The sequence below is a fragment of the Aquila chrysaetos genome, chromosome 5 (assembly GCF_900496995.4).
Source record: "Aquila chrysaetos chrysaetos chromosome 5, bAquChr1.4, whole genome shotgun sequence".
NCBI classification, from domain to species: domain Eukaryota; kingdom Metazoa; phylum Chordata; class Aves; order Accipitriformes; family Accipitridae; genus Aquila; species Aquila chrysaetos.
In genome coordinates, this window is record NC_044008.1 from 15331745 (window position 1) to 15346481 (window position 14737).

The 14737-nt window shown below is 39.3% G+C and overlaps 1 protein-coding gene across 1 annotated transcript in view; it reads left to right on the top strand.

The window, feature by feature from the left end:
* CDHR3 (cadherin related family member 3) overlaps positions 1-14737 on the top strand; it is a 66700-nt gene that overhangs the window by 945 nt on the left and 51018 nt on the right. The gene's annotated exons all lie outside the window — the stretch shown is intronic.

Sequence of the window (14737 nt, forward strand, 5' to 3'; positions counted from 1 at the left end):
CAGAGCGGCAGGACAGGAGTTGCTGAAGTCAGCACTGCTGCCTGCAGAAAGGTACATGGTACTACAGTCTACAATGCATTTAAGTAAATTTCGTACAGTTTCATTAAGACTGGGCTTTTTACAGTGCTAAAATGGATAAACGTTTGGGGTAAAGGACAAACAGCCTTTGCTTTTTGTACACTGTCAACAGATGCAGTATTAAATACAGACAGCATTCACACTCCACTTCTTCCAAAAAGTAGCTGGAATATGCAAGTCCCATCCTTAATACCCGGAGGCAAGCCTAAAGGCTTTCATACCGTATGGCCTGGCCAGAGTGCCTCCAGTCATCTAACATTAGCTACAAGAAATGACAGGAATACAATTAAAACAAGTCAAAGAAGGAGAAAGCTCACCAAAGTGTGCCTCAAAAGAGAACCAGTCAATTGCAGCAGGCTTATTAGCAGCTAACATGAAGCAGCCATAAGATGTGTGACCTTAATTCCATGTATTATACATGGAATTTCCAGAAGCAGGAAAGGTAGTTGTGGTATAATACAAAGCCCTGGCAAGACCTATTCTGGAATATTAAGTACAGATCTAGCCACCAGTTTAAATTAATCTTCCTACAAAAAAGAGTGGTTATCGGAATGATCAGAGGAATTAAGAGTCTATCATATGAGAAGAGCTTGACTTGGTCTAGCAAAATTCAGCTGGGAATGGATATGATTGATGTTTTTAATTATAAGGAGACATAATCATCAATGAGGAAAAAAAATAAAGAATAGACAGAAACTGCTTATGTTGAGGTTGAAAACTCTGCACACTACACATAAAACTGGTCAGGAATAGCAAGATGGAATTCCTTAGGAAGAATGATAAATGTCATGAAATTAATAGTCAACCATGTTTGGCACTTGTGCTCAAATTCACTGCAAGATAGCTGAGCAAAAGTCTTGATAGCGGCCAGATAGTCCCATAATTAAAGAAGTTACACTGCACAGCTTATACCGTAACACTTCTGTGATTACCCAAGACATGTATCTGCAGAGAAGATGCAAAAAAAAAGGGTATGTGAGCACCCAGGAAATCCCCATCAATGAAAACTGACGTAAGATGTCAGGGAAGTATGTATGGCCAAACGTCGTAACTAATATTAAACACTGCCACACGATACACAAGCAATAAAGCAATTCCTAACCACACAACTGAGAAAAAAGGGGAGGGGGAAACTATTTAATACAAGCTGCCACAAACCAAGCAAAAAAAGTGAAGAAACTTTCCAACTTTAACACATGGCACTAATCTACATGCTGCTTACCGTGACACACTGCAGAGCTACAGTCTAGGCTCTAACAGGAACAGACCATATGAAGGAAAATTAGCATAAAATCAAAGATGCAAGATGCACCAATTCCTTCCTAAAAAGAAACAATCCAGTGACTTACAGTTCGAGAGAAAGGTTTCCAAAGCCTTCCTAAAGGAATTCCTCATCCTCCCTACCATATGTATTCAAGAGCAACATCATCATTAAACCAATGGTTCCACAATCGACAGATATACCTGCTATCCAATAAGCAGCATCTTTTGTTTGAAAAGTGCAAGTTCTGCTTTGATTACATCTATGCTACCTCTAGGATCTGCACCGAGGAATGAACCCCGTCCATGAGCAAACTATAGATATGTTTGTCTCTGTTGGCTTGTAGGGTGCAATTCCTGAAGCTGCAGAAAAGTAGCCTCCGTTTTGCACCAGGGCTCCTCCCCAAGAACACTTCTTAACTTCACTCCAGATTGGAGCCAAATGAAACTAGTGTATGTAGCATGGACAACTGTGTGTTATGCTCTGGAGCCCTATAGCGAAATAGGAAGAGAGCTGATCTGACATTATAGAAGATTTTCCCATGGCTGGGGATGTGTGTAGTTCTGTCTTGTGAATGTGAACTCAGGCTGCAGCTTTACTGTAGCAAGGGCATTCGGATCGTTTCTTCCTCCCTTTTCCTGGCATGTGCTTTCACAAAATTTGTAGAAAGACAATTCTATTTAAGACTTTTACTCCTCTTTCAAATTTGCTTTTATTAAACAATGGTTGCAAAAGTTATGAGTGGAGAGGAAAAAAGGGAGGGAAAGGCACAAACATCATCACAGAAGACTTATTTCCATAGGAAATAATTGGTAAAAAAACTGCACATGAAAGTCCAGATTAAACATCCTCTGGTTTTTTTCCACCTGCTCACCAATACAGAAATTTAATTCTTCTGTGACCTTGAACAAGTCACTCCACCATAGAAAAATAATTAAGTCAGTCAGGAAAGGTACTTCTTTCCCTCCTCAGTCCCTGTGGATCTTGTTTTATTTCAACTGCCAAGTAGAGGCTTCCTTTTACTATGTGGTTTTTCAGAATTTAATATAATGCAGCCTTGATCTTGGTTGCAGCTTCTAAATACTACAGTGATCCAATCGTAACATGGAATTAAAAAAGTAAACTGTAAGCAAATTAAGGCCTTTAATTAATAAGCAGCAAATATGGATGAAACCTTACCTCTAATCTTTAATCCATGTATCACTGGTCTTTTAATAAGATGATCTCCAAATGCAAGCTTTCCACTAAGTAACCAGGAGATAAAAATGGTATGTTCCTATATCTACTTACTAGAATTATAGTTAAAGACTTGGGTTTTATAAAAGCACAGGAAAAGTTACAACATTTAGAAGAGATCCAAAGCTGTGTATCAATCTTTGGCTTATGCGGACATCAGTCCAACATTTATATAATTTTCAGGATCTAAATGTTAAGAGATAACAAACTAAAACAGCAATTCTCACATGTGGCTATCATATGTCGTCACCATGTACAGATAAATAATGACATGATTCCATTTCAACTCCACTGTCGTACACTGAGAACACATCATGAGTTTGCTGAAGGCGCATGTGTAGTCGCAGCAACAACAACAAAAATTTGTGACCCTCAGCTTTAAATCATGTATACCTGGCAATAAGCGCACCAGATGACTTTAAACTGGCTACAAAAGTATTACAAAAAACCAGCTGTATAAGGCTTCAGTATCATAACAAGATTATAAACATATGATGTTCTTGAGACAAAGTCGTCATGATTTAAGCGGTTTGGCAAGAGATTCATTAGTACTTCTCAGGATCCTATTTTGCAATGGATTTACCACAGTAGTGATTCTGTCTTATATAGCAGAAATTATTACATAGCAGACAGTTTTATAAACCTAGGTATCTACTTTGGTGGGTATGGAACAGTAAACGAATCACGGGACTTCCTTAAAGATGGTCAGTGATGGAGTTTGCATAAGAAGAGCACCAGCAAACTAGCTGGCTGTCAGTCACAGAAGTACAGAAACTTCAATCCTCCTCCAGGATTTTGAGAAGTGTAAAACTAACTTATTGTTGACTTGTGTGCAAATTATTTTTATAGTGGATTTTTACACTCTTGCTAATTTTAACCTGTAGATTATCTATCTGTAGTCTCTCTTTCCACAGTGGATGAATGAAGTTTCTATTTAATACTATAGCTGCACCTCAGGGGAAAAGATACCAGAGAAGTTTGTATTGAGAAGGCGCAAAACCCAGATAGATAGTCCTGCCTTTCTCTGGTGAAACTGATTGTGAAACTTTTTTTTTTTTTTAATGCAGTGTAGCATCCCAGTCTGCTATGTGATAATTAGAGTAGCTAAATTCATTAAATTAAACAGATACTTAAAAAGTCCTGTATCTAGGTTTCTGCAAAAAGATGCATACAGGATGGCCATTAAAACAACTTGGCACTTAACAAGCCAAATGTAAAAGCCACTATGAGCCAGTCTCTCTAGAGTCACTCTGGCAAGAAGTTCAGTCCCTGTACTATTTCTGATCTCCGTAATTTCAGAAGGTGTCTCAAACACCATGTGAGTGCCATCATAGAAGACTTGAGCTAGAAAACTGTATTAAATAGGCACTTATAGCAGAGAAACCTATTTTACTGTCCTCTGAACTAACACAAGAAAAAAAAATCTAAATTAAGCTTTTGGTTCCGTCTTAGCCAAAGAAGCCAGCACTTAAAAAAGAAACAGTCAGAAAAATGGAGAACTGAAAAAAAAATTCTAAGTGAGATACTCTTGTATCCCAACAAAAACATATTTCTCGAACAAGTGTTGCGAATTGCTTCACCCAGAACAAAACAATGCTTGAAACACTAAGCAGCACTAATCAGATGAAATGGGAAATCTGAAGAGAGGTATACTGCACAGATCTATGAACAAAAAATGCACAGTAAGATAATTTATTACAGTGAACTCTGGGAATTTTAAAGAAAAAATGCTACCAAAAAAAGGCCATGAGCTAGAGGTGGAAATTAACAGTTACTACACATTTCAAACCCAAAATAGTTATGCATGCAAGCAGTGTGAAAAAATAAATTGTGCGTCCTTCAGTTCCAGCGTCTAAAAGCTTGTTCTAAACAATTTTGCTCAGGCGTTGGTTATAGTCTAAATGCATTAACATAGCACTGTACTACAGCTAATTTATCCTGCTTTTCAAGAGGATAATTTATCTTATCTACTGTTTTACCATAGCTGGAGTGTTTCTGATACCAAAGCTAGTAATGGTTACTAACAGTGTATCATAGGACTGCTTTGTACAGTGCAGACATGCATCGTCACTGGACATGGGGACTTACCAATTGCTTGTAAGAAGCAAAGCACTTTCATTTTTTTCTGCAAGAGTTTCAGGTTTCAGCTAGGAGTCTGAGACTTCAGTTCAGACCCATCTTCCTTTCCAATATTTTCTCTCCCGCAAGAATGTTCCCCATGTCCTGGCCTCCACTAAACACCTGAACATCCAGTCTCAGCAATATCGTACAACCTGTATGAAACATGGATCTCAAATTCACTTCTTAAAACACACTACCCAAGGTCTGTGGTCTAACACTTCCATCAGGTGGACTTATGGCAAGAAACTGAGGATTAGACCGGGTCAGGGGAGTGCATTCACTGCAGAAGACTGAGAGGTAGATTCTCAACTGTGTGGCTGTTTGGGAAGATGGGAGACATGAATGACAGGTCAAAGAGCACTTGACAGGCTAAAATTCAATTTCCCTGTATTGATGGGTACTTGGGAAAGATCACAGGGGAATTGTTTTAAAACACTGTCAGTGCATGTTTCGTACTGCTTCTTAAAATTAGCATATCTAGCACTGGTGCAGCGAATCACTTGTATTTTACTTATTAAATATTTATCTGTTTTGTTTTATTTGAAACAGTTGCTAGGTAAATAACAGCAACAATAATATTTTTGAAGGCCATATCCAGACTGTAGAGGAAGGCTCTTAACCATCCAGTTAGGACAGAAAAGAAGAAACTTGTAGGAGTTCCCTGCATTTTTGAAAGATATGGCAAAGTTCTTTAGATTTTGAGATACAAAACCACTTGGGGATGGAGAAAGTTACCTTGCCTCAGTATTAAGTCTGCATTCAAACAGCATGCTACATTCCTAAGCTTTGCTCTCTCACAGTGCCCATGTGAATAACGAAAACCACAAAACATGGGTCCCCAAAGATCTTCACACATTTCTCATGAGGTAGGCATAGAAATATACTTTCATTAAAAATTAAGTTTGCCCTGCTGAATAATGTATATTATAACTTTCCATTCACCAGCCATGTTTGTGTGTTTTGGCAGCACACAACAGCAACTTACTGCGTCTCCTTTACTGCATCATAATCAATTTTCTTCTGTTCCTTCTCAACGTAGATGCCATATTTTCCTGTTCATAGCCCTCTTTCTCCCAAACCCTTCCCTTTTCTGAATTGTGTTCTCTCTTTTCTGTCACTTTTACCCTAACACTGCAGGGAGGGTTTTCATCTCCCACCAGGTCGCTCCGCTGAAGCACCATCTTGGAGCCTGTTTTTCACTCCTAGCCTCTCACTCACCGCCCTCCCACTTGGGCCTAGCTGCCTCACCAAACACTATCATGTCTTTTAATATGCCCTGCCTTGCTGTTTATCCTAACTGCTTTGCACTTAGGAGCCTCTCTTCTCCCCTGCGTCCCTCAGTGGAGAACAGGTCTTTCCCATACAGATGTATCTCTCCCAGCCCTGAGTTGTCTCCCCACCTCTCATCAGTGACCTGCCTCTCTCCTCACAAAGCTGTTTGGAGTTGCCCTCTTCTCCTCTCTAAATGCTTCCTCACCTGCTTGGGGAAAGCCCCCTTTCCTTCTCCCCTCCCTTCAGCAGCCAGCTCTCCTCTGCCTCTCCCTGGGAAGCCAGCAGTCCTTCCCAGCCTTGCCCTGGCCCTGGCTGGAGGCCCCTTTCCCTTAGCGCAGAGGCCTGCCTCCCCTCCCGCCATTTTCCACAAGTGCAGGCGCACAGGCTGTCCCCCTCTCCCAGCAGCTCGCTGATCCCCGCTGTAAATGGGGACTCATCCCTGGCAGGGCCAGGTGGTGTGCCTGAGTGGGCTGAGGGGAGGCACCCCAAGGGCTGCCAGAACAGAAGAATAAAGATTTCAGCCTGGACGGACTGTCCCTTGGCATTTGGGAGCCACTCGAGTTTACTTCAGCCCAGCTCTGAAAGTTTGGGGCCACTCAGACAAGAGGTTTGAGTGAGGGTCACGCTGCGATGCCTTTGGTGGAGGTCATGTTTGGGCCCTAAATCGGCCTGCTCGCGTGGCTCCCCAAGGCCTCGCTGCTTCCAGAAGCCGGCTCCAATCACACCTTGCTTGAGGTTCTGAAATATTTTGACAGTTGTTATGGTATGTCCTATTTCCAGCCCGTACAGGAAGCAGACATGTTGAAATCACAGAAGAAAGCAAGCCTGTTCGTCTTGTATTTCTGGCTGAGGCTGGAAGTGGAGTGCCAGAAATCAATTGTGTCTCATCTATTGTACAGGGAAGTCTCTTGTAGCTCCTCACGTCGATGTGCTCGCTTTGCGAGGAGCTTTGTTCTAATAAGATTCCCATCCCAACCTGGAAGAGTCAAAGATAGTATCTTCTGATAAGCACTGCAAATTCTGTACTCAGTCCAAATGGATCTCAAAGGCCCTAGCAGGTGTTTGGGTATAGTGAGTGACATGCCTGACAACTAAAGGCAACTGAAGTAAAGAATATGTTTGATATTTAAGCATTGGCTTACATGCAATGAGTTGTTTCACAGACATTTTGATGTGACATTCAAAATGTTTCACAGGCCACCCTACACTTCTGTCATCAAACTCTTCACCGGACGTTTTACAAAGGCAATATGGTTGCAGAGGCCTGATGTGGATGGACCTCAGTTACGGTCTTACAGATCTAATGAATTTTTGAATTAAATCCTCCTCTTAATGATATAAATATGTTGTCCTTTGATAGTCTATTTGTTGGAAACCTATGGTTCGATGACTGTTCCTCAGGCACTATTTCCTTCAAGCAGACAAAGTATAAGCACACAGTACTAATGATACTCTGGGGTTAAATAGCAAAACATAGCTAGTCAAGAAGACCAAATAAAAGTTGAGACAACATTAAAAATATCCCATGTTGCCTATGAAGGGTGCACAGTACTGAAATGCTTAGGAGCTAAAATTGCAACTTTGCAGGTTCACATTAAGAAAATATTTGTACATCTATGGCCATCAAACATTTTAGCTGCCTGATAACCTCCAGTGATGCAGCTCTGTGCATTGAATCAAGTCTCATTTTGTAGATACTCAACATGTGACATCTGCAAAAGTTACAAGACTGACAAAAAGCGAACAATACTGATTTACGAAAAAAAATTAACTAAAAATCATGACGAAATTAACATTTGAGTATTTTGTAGTTCACTTTCGGATACCGGTTCACTGCAAGATTATAGCCAGAACTAACTGTTGTTTTCCAAATCTTTTAATTGACAGATAAAAAAAAAAGCTTTTTCTTTAAGAGACAGCAGGCATCTGTGGGTTCCCTCTGTCTGTGTTTAATTCTGCTGATTGATATATAATAATAATAATAATGATAATAATAATGATAATAATAGATCAATTAAAAATATTCAAATTCAAACCCGTTACTAAACACAAACTCCTCTTCCTCCTTGTGTGGAATTGGGGTCTTATTCTGCATATACTAAATCTGAGCTCTCACATTTCTACTTGCATTCATATTTACATTCAGGGACTCTATAATAATCTGATAATACAATACCTGTTTTTCCATCTGCGCTAAGAACATTATTTTTCTCTTGGCATTGCAGCTACTAGTAACTTTAAAATACTATTACAATTGTAGCCGTGATATAGGAAAGCTACCAAAATCAGAATGCTTTATGTATAGTGGGCTGAAAAATCTCATGGAAGATTATGTGTCTAAGCATATTTTGACTGTCGGTTCTCTATGGCAAGAGCTGTCTACTCTTCTGTTTACAAGAACAGTGGAGCCTTTTTTTCTGTGCCCTCATGCATCACCATAATTAGCACAATTATTACAACTCAGTCAAATCTCTTAGTAGCATAACCAGTGGCATTTTATTGAATTATGTGTTCATGTCACAGTAGAGTTGGGCACTTTTAAATATTTCTAAAGTTGTTCTTAACTGATGGAGCAGAAGTTATGTTATGCTGTTATAAACAAATACAAATATGAAGTTAGAGGCCATATGTAAACAGAGCGAGTTATGGTGGTGAAAAGACCTAACAGCAGTCCCTTGATAAACACAACATTTAATAGCACTACAATATGAATTCCTTGAAATAGAGAGATAAGTCTACATTGGAGGGGTTAGAAATGGTCTTGTCTGGAGAACTTAAGGGTGCACGGACCCATGAACATGTGTCTTTTGGATTTGTAGAGGGAAAACTTGAAGGGCATCTCTAGGTCCTGAAAGTGCTTATATGTGGATTAATTCCTCCGTTTATTCAGGGTTTAATATTTTTGCCTATGGAAATTTTTACATCAGCTGACAAAACCCCCTCAGTCTGTCTTTGTCAATCTGAATCTTAATGTGGCCAACTGTTCTGTTCAGTTCTCACGCTACATTTGTGGTGTAAGAGTCTAAGAGCATGCTGTGTCAGCCATGGGATTATTGGTCCTAGATTTTGCAAAATTTCCCATGCACACTTTTAAAACAGCAGCAGATAATTATGAGAGTTGGCAGATACGACAGGCATAATTGTTTTCAGCAGTTACAATAGATGTTTTAAAAACATTTCCGTATTCAAACCTTTAGTTAGTTCAGGGCTGGTGAAATACAATCCTTCCTATTGTCTCCTGCCCTCAGTGTATCCTCTGGGTACAGCAGCCAGCAGTACCTCCCTCTTTCTTACTCCTTCTTGCTCTTCACCTGCCTGTCTCACCTTTTAGATCACTGCTGCAGGTAGTTTGCTGGGCTGCCTCTCTAATCTGCTGCCCCTACAGCTATCCAGCCTTTGCAAAGGCTTCAGAAGAATCATACATCAAAATAACTATTCCATTGAAACTGAACCACATCTGGAAAGATGGTTGAACTCATCAGCATTTTATTTCAAAAGGGAACATGGGTAAGAAGTTCCACTGATATCAAAATGTCATGTGTTAATATTTAGGGAATTATGATGATGTCACTGTCATTTTACTTTCCTTTTCTTCTGTCCTTCTCTCAAACTTGACCTGACCTGGGAATAAACAGTCAGAAATCTTGTCACCATAATTGCTTCTCATGCTAAAAGAGCACAAATAGGCTGACCTCAGCACACAACAGAAATGGTTGGAGTGGCAAAAAGTAAACAATAATACACATGTGATCTTGACCAATTCATTTATACCCATGCCCTGCATGCAGCACAAGTGGCCACACGTCAGTGAGATGATAGAAGTTTTCCTTTCTTTTCTATCCATTCACTTCCCTACTCGGTTCACCTAAGCAGCAGGAGTCATCTTAACAATTGTTAGTGAGATAAGGTACAGAATCTAATACATAGCCATGTCCCTCAGGAAAGACTTTTGGTAATTTTGGAATGAATGTCTTATTCTCTCCAGGCTACTCTGAATGTAAATTTGGAAAGAACAATTTCTCCAAATAATTATAGTTTAAATGCTGAATTCCAAGTATATTTATTTTCTTTGCTTTTTTGTTGGCGCATACTGCATACATGCTTTAAGAGATTTCTTTTTTGTGGTTGCTATGGTAAAAAGCAGTCCCCAGTCCTTTTACTTAAAACGCATGAACTGCAATTAACTGTTTAATGTTGTAACATACAACAGCTCTAGTAACACCTTAACAGCTTTGAGCATGATACTGCATCATCTCAGCAGATGGTGATTTTTGGCATTCTGTGTTTTCAGTTTATTCTCCTCCTTTATAATCCTTGCCATTATATCTTTTGACAAATGCTTCTGGACTAACTTAACTGCAATTTGATTATACTGAGGCATTCCTCAGATCTTTTTGTATTTCTGTTAAATATGACCAATACATGAAAAAAATATTTGTACATGTATCCCTGGCAGCAATTATAAAAGCAGATTTTGAAGTACCTTAAGAATCCGTTTTCTCTCATCTGTAACCATAAAAGTACAGTTTTGAAATACCCTTAGTATACTTTAGGATCCCTACACCTCAGCAGAGAAGGAGACATAATTGATTCTTTTGTGAAGAAAGAGCAACCCTGAATGATTGTCAAGAGTCTGAATTAAATAAGAGTTACCAAATTCAACTTGTTTTACCAAAGGGAGTTGCCCTTTATTATTATTTCTATAGAGCTGGAGACTGCATTCCCCATGAATTTTGCTCATTGTTTTAAAGATTTATGACTCATATAAATCCTTTTTATCATGGAGTTTCAGTCATATTTAGAAAAAAGTTGACTTTGTCCAGACATTATCTTTCTTCGGATTTAAAATCAGCACTGTTCTTCATTTTGCTCCTTGAAGGGATTTTACGTATTAAGCAGGCAGGACACTTCAGATGTGTAATTCTGTAATACAGGACCAAGTAAACTTTTTTTCTCACCTTCAGCAGTAGCATTAGCATTTCTTCTTCTTTAGGAAAAGAAAACAACAGGGGAAAAGGAAAAGAACAGTTTGCCCAGAATCATAACAAGATAATTTTGCAGTTTCGAGTTTTAAAATCTGAATGTCTCATTCACAGCTATTTCCCAGCTGACTCCAGGTTTTTATGATTATTATTTATTCAGTGCTGATAGTGTGCTTGACATTGTGCAAATATAGAAAGAGATATTCATGTGGACTATCTGCCAGGATTTCCTAGCTGTTAGTGGCAGTGTTAGCCTCTTTAAGGAAAAGCTTGAGGCTGTCTTTAAAACGGAGATGCTTATCCATCCTGCCAACATGCTGCTTCATACAGATGACCGTGGGAAACACTGCTCAAATGCACCCAGCAAGGCTTTGGAAGGATGGACCCAGTGGAGTTTAATTTAATTAGGACAGCAGCAGCTTGTGGTAGCTCTGACTGATCAAACCTTTAAGACCAGTCATAATAATTTCAAAAACTGGAAATTTTTTAGGGAAGGGTAACTGGGAAGAATCAATCCTCTTGATTTGACACCTAAAGAATCAAAGAAAGACTATTTGCCTGAATGCTACATGCTTTTAAAATCTTGTGTCTTCTGTGAAGTCCATGAACTCTTCTGTAACTTCTCTGTAGGACCTACTGACAGCCCATGTGCTTAATTCACCTAGACAGTGTTGTTGGTATCCCTCAAGTTCTTGCTGCCATTGGCAGACTGTCCATTGCCAGTGACATCTGCCACTGGCTTTGTCAGAAACAGTATCTTCCAAATGGTAGCAGTGAAGGCCTTTGTCAAGGACTAATTTCTCAGGTTAGTGGCATTTGACCAAAAAACACCCATAAAAAATCTTAGTCTAAATGAGCAGATTGTTTGTCTCTTTATTAGGGAAGAGTTACCATCTTTGGATTTCCTCTCCAGTGGAGCCACAGCAAAATCATTCTAATAGGTGGGATCTTTAGTGACTGTTTCTTGACTTTATACATGAAAGAGCAGAAGGTTTGCTGTTTCATAAATGAAAAATATTTTCCTCACGATGACTTAAAAAAATAACACCCCCCCCCCCCCAAATCCCACAAAAAACCCAACTTGCAGTGAGGGAAAAGGTGGAATGCAAATACTGATCCTTGTTTTCTCCCTGGCTAGGATGAGCATTTCATTATCCGGTCCTTTCAGATATCCCAGTAGAATGAATGGATGATGACAGTAAGCTTATCTCTTTGTCTGAGATGGTGATACCACCCATGCAGACTAACACTCAAAGGCCTTCGTTAAAGCAACACAAGTCATATATGGGAGTCAGTATCAAAAAGCCCCAAGTCCGGAAGTGAACAAATCTGCCACATATTGTACAGAAGCAGCCAAACCAAAAAGACTCGTAGAAAAATAAACAAACCTCTGTGGGATCTGAAAGCTGAAGTCAAACATATTGAGCCCAGTGCAGAACTGTGAAGAAAGTTAAAAAGGGATATATCAAATCTAATGTATAAATTACAATTCCTGTATTAGTCATAGTTACTATATCCCAAATTTTGTTTGGAAAAGGAAAGGGAGTGCTCAGATTTCCTTGCCTTTCCACACCCCCCCCCCCAAAAAAAAAAAAAAAGAATTCCCTTTGCTTGCAAGCAGTTTTTTACACTGAGCAAAATGCCTGGTTTACACTCAGAGGAAAAGTTTAATTAATTCTCATTTTACAAATCCTCTACAATATTTATTCAAAAGATTGGCAAATTCCAGGAAGTTCACCCATCCCTGAAAAAGAAGTTTTGTAAACAAATCTGGCAACAAATTTATTTTAACAGCAGCAACCCTGCTAATCTGTCAAGATGTAGTTTGTTTCTGACACTTGATTAAATTCTTTTTGCTTCAGAATAGAAAGTAATTTGCTACAAACAAACCATTTAGCTGGGACATGGTGACTGCCCCTCTGATACTTCACAGAGCATTTAATTCAACAGAAAAAAGCTAATAGTATAATGTTTAGCACTTTTTTTTTAAACAGAAGCAAGGCTAAATTTCTGTATTCACAAAACAGCAACAACATTAGAGGTTTCAGGGTCTGTAAAACCCATTTATGGTGTATCCCGCAACCTGGACCAGCATTACTCCACATCCCCTGGACACAAATGAAGGGAGTGTTATAGGCTGTGGTTTCACAGGCACTTTCTTGCTGAGACCCCCTATTTCCTGGCCATTCGTTCCTGGCCGTGTCATCCACTCGCTCAGTTCTTATCCAGCATCAATTCATGGATCCAGTTCCCTGTGTGGCAACACCAGCAGTTGTGCAGGCACATGAGCCTGGGGTAGCCCAGGCTGAGATGAAACAACTGAGTGGACTGTACAGCTTAGGCTGGTTTTGTCAAGAAAATGCCTTTCTCCAGAAAAATGGTTTATGCAAGGAAACAGTCTCAGAGGTTTGCAAGTATCAGTAAAGCAAAATGGCTAAAACCCACTGTCTGCCATTAATGTCAATTGAAACAAAAGATACATCGGTGCTGTTGTTAAACATGTATGGACATTACCTTTCTTTGCATTAAGACTGTCCATCCAACTGGACTGCTGGGTGTGTGAACATTTTGGGGTGTCCACCTCTTGATTCTTAAAGAGATTTGGCATGTTATCTCACTGCTGCCCCTTAGCATAGGAGAACAATTTGTGAATTTATTTTATGTCATAGCTTCATAAAGCTGTGCTGTTCCTAGGGTAAAGGCTCGGTTGGTGCAAATGTCAGTAAAGCCATGACAGTTTGTACCAGCAGGGAAGATGCCCATCCTTCCTGCCACTTCCCCAGCTTCTTTAAACCTAAGAGGCTGATCCAGATCTCAGTGAAGTCTGAGAGAGCTTTCTCTCTGTGCTGGATCCAGCTGTAGGCAAGTATGCAGCCACTTAAGTACAGCAATTAAGATATTGAGCTAATGTTAGTAATGCTTTCCTGCCTAGAACACCCAAACTGTCTGAGCTAGCCTTCATCTCAGGCAAAAGCCTGAGGAAATCAGCTGGATTTATGTTGCATCTGAAAGGTCAGTTTGTGTCCCCATGGACTGAGAGGTATGGGGGAATTCCAGAATTTGCTGCCAGCTTCTTGGTATTTATTTCTGGAAGCTGTTAGCTTAGATTTTTTTAGCTAATCTTAGTTATGGGGAACTGAGATGATAAGAGTGAGGGTTTTAGAAAGTCAAATTTCTAGGTGCTTTAAAATGTGTTTATAAATCTACCATCCTTGCTTTTCAGCTTCCTTTTGAGATGGAATTTTAATTCAACATTATTTATGGACATTTAGGACAATGCACATATTCTACTTCTTTTCTAATACCACATATAAGGACTTTGCTAAGTGAACCTCCCTCTAAAGCAAAGAAAATATCCCTAAAAAATCCTGGCATAGTTTGACATCAGTAACTTTATAACACTACTATTATTGTGAGACATTTTATTACCTAAATAACTCATTTGGGGGAACTTGTGATACACATTTTTTTCAGCATATTTAAATCAGCACAGAAAAGGAGAAAAACCCCTGTAAGGATTTATATTTGATGATGTGAAATAATGAATTTTAAAAATATAAGCAAATGAATTTAGCAGCCTCTTGCTTAATTCATGCTATTTAAAAGAAAATGGAGTGGTGGGTTTCTCAAATATTCTAACCCTTCTCAGGCTGAAAAATAATATTCTTTTACATTATTGCCTCTGATTCTCTCTGTGATTTAATCATTTTCTTTACATGGTTAGTGGGTAGAAATAGTGGGAAAGTCACAACCACAAGCAATAACATGGCAATTAACTCAGAGATAC